We start from the raw sequence: 3,181 nt of genomic DNA, 5'->3' as shown, positions 1-3,181 counted from the left end.
GGACTTACAGTTCCACATGGCTGGGGAGGCCCCAAAATCATGGTAGGAGGTGAAAAGCACTTCTTACATGGTGCAGTAGGAGAAAATGAGGAAGATGCAAAAACAGAAACCCCTGATAAAACTGTCAGATCTTGTGAGACTTATTCACTACCACAAGAACAGTATGGGGAAAACTGCCCCCATGATTTAAATTATCTCCCACTGGGTCCCTCCCACAACACATAGGAATTATGGGAGTACAATTCAAGATGAGATTTGGGTGGCGACACAGAGGCAAACTATATCATTCCACCCTGGCCCCTCCAAGTCTCATGTCCTCACATTTCAAAAACAATCATGCCTTCCCAGCAGTCTCCAAAGACTTAACTCATTTCAGCATTAACCCAAAAGTCCACAGTCCAAAGTCTCATCTGAGACAAGACAAGTCCCTTCTGTCTATGAGCCTATAAAATCAAAAGTAAGCTAGTTACTTCCTAGATACAATGGGGGTACAGGTATTGGGTAAATACAGCCATTCGAACTGAGAGAAATTGTCCAAATAAAGGGGGTTACAGGTCCCATGAAAGTCTAAAATGTAGGGGGGAAGTCAAATTCTAAAGCTCCAAAATGATCTCTTTTGACTTCAATTCTCACATCCAGGTCACGCTGATGCAAGAGTTGGGTTCCCGTGGTCTTGGGCAGCTCCACCCCTGTGGCTTTGCAGGGTACAGTTTCCCTCCCAGCTTCTTTCATGGGCTGGCACTGTCTGCAGCTTTTCCAGGTGAATGGTGCAAGCTGTCAGCGGATCTAACATTTTGGGGTCTGGAGGACGGTGGCCCTTTTCTCTCAGCTCCATTAGGTGGTGCCCCATCAAGGACTCTGTGGCCCCTCCGGGTAGGGGGGTGACCAGCAGGGACCCAGGAGGGACTCGGATTCCACATTTCCCTCTGCACTGCCCTAGCAGAGGTTCTCCATGAGAGCCCCGCCCCTGCAGTGTACTTATGCCTGGGCATCCAGGCTTTTCCACACATCTTCTGAAATCTAGGCTGAGGTTCCCAAACCTCAATTCCTGACTTCTCTGCACTCGCAGGCTCAACACCACGTGGAAGCTGCCAAGACTTGGGGCTTGCACCCTCTGAAGCCATGGCCCAAGCTCCATCAGCCACGGCTGGAGCAGCTGGGACACAGACCACTAAGTCCCTAGGCTGCACACAGCACTGGGACCCTGGACCTGGACCGCTAAACATTTCCTCCTAGGCCTCCTGACCCGTGATGGGAGGGCCTGCTGTGAAAACCTCTGACACGCCCTGGAGACATTTTCCCCATTGTCTTGGTGATTAACATTCAGTTCCAAGTTACTTATGCAAATTTCTGCAGCCGGCTTGAATTTCTCCCAGAAAATGGGTTTTTCTTACATTGTCAGTCTGCAAATTTTCCAAACTTTTATGCTCTGCTTCCCTTATAAAATTGAGTGTCTTTAATAGCACCCAAGTCACCTCTTGAATGCTTTGCTGCTTAGAAATTTCTTCCATCAGATACCCTAAATCATCTCTCTCAAATTCAAGGTTCCACAAATCTCTAGGGCAGGGGCAAAATACTGCCAGTCTCTTTGCTAAAACATAACAACAGTCACCTTTGCTCCAGTTTCCAGCAAGTCCCTCATCTCCATCTGAAACTACCTCAGCCTGGACCTTATTTTCCATGTCACTATCAGGGTTTTGGTCAAAGCCATTCAACAAGTCCCTAGGAAGTACCAAACTTTCCCACACTTTCCTGTCTTCTTCTGAGCCTTCCAAACTGTTCCAACCACTGCCTGTTACCCTATTCTAAAGTCGCTTCTACATTTTCAGGTATCTTTTCAGCTACACCCCACTCTATTGGTACCAATTTACTGTATTAGGCCATTTTTATGCTGCTGATAAAGACATACCCAAGACTAGGAAGAAAAAGAGATTTCATTGGACTTACAGTTCCACATGGCTGGGAGGCCTCAGAATCATGTCATGCATGTCTATGTGAAAAGAATTTCAACAGGCTTTGTGTGAGTAATCTTTTTAATCACCCGGGTGCAGGTGGGCTGAGTCCAAAAAGAGTCAGCAAAGGGAGTTAGGGGTGGGGTAGTTTTATAGGATTTGGGCAGGTAGTGGAAAATTACAGTCAAAGGGGGTTATTCTCTGGCGGGCAGGGACAGGGGTCACAAGGTCCTCAGTGGGAGAGCTTCTGAGCCAGGAGAAGGAATTTCACAAGGTAATGTCATCAGTTAAGGCAGGAACCAGTCATTTTCACTTGTTTTGTGATTCTTCAGTTGCTTCAGGCCATCTGGATGTATATGTGCAGGCTTGGGCTCAGAGGTCTGACATTCCTGTCCTCTTATATTGGTAAGAAAAGCAAAACAAGATAGTGGTGAAGTGTTGGGGCTGCGAAAATTTTTGGGGATGGTATGAAGAGACAATGGGTGGTGTTTCTGAGGGCTGCTTCAAGTGGGATTGGTGGCAGCATGGGAAACTACAGTGGGAGAGATTAAGCGGAAGGAAGATTTTGTGGTAAGGGGTGATATTGTGGGGTTGTTAGAAGGAGCATTTGTCATGTAGAATGATCAGTGATGGCCTGGATATGGTTTTGTATCAATTGAGAAACTAAAGGGAAGACACAAGGTCCTAATAAGAGAAGGAGAAAAACAGGTATTAAAGGACTAAGAATTGGGAGGACCCAGGACATCCAATTAAGAGAGTGCCCAAGGGGGTTCGGCATGATTATTTGCTTGGTTGGTGAGTTTTTGAGCTCTATCCTTGAGTTTTTTTATGTTGTCATATACCAGACCAGGTTGATTTAGGTAAAAACATTCTTCATTTAAAAATATACAGAGTCCTCCTTTTTCAGCAGTAAATCAAGGCCTATTCCTGTCTTATTATATTAATAATAAGAAAAACAAAACAAGATAGTGATAAAGTGTTGGTAAAGAATGGAAAGCTGTTTGGTCATGTTTGCAAATTGATTTTTGGGGGTAAGGAAAACTAGTGTACATGTGCCTGTCTAATTAACAGGTAGACACACGTAGGTGGAGGAGCCACAGAGGAAGAAGAGACCTTGTGTAAGGCAAAACTGGAAATGTAAAGTGGGTGAAAGAATTGCAGTGTGTTTTTTCAGCAAAGGTCATTTATCCACTCTAAGGGGGAGTTAAGAGTAGTGGTTAGGGGATAAG

This window comes from Papio anubis, chromosome 2 (assembly GCF_008728515.1).
Source record: "Papio anubis isolate 15944 chromosome 2, Panubis1.0, whole genome shotgun sequence".
Classification (NCBI taxonomy): domain Eukaryota; kingdom Metazoa; phylum Chordata; class Mammalia; order Primates; family Cercopithecidae; genus Papio; species Papio anubis.
This window is presented reverse-complemented; position numbering follows the sequence as displayed.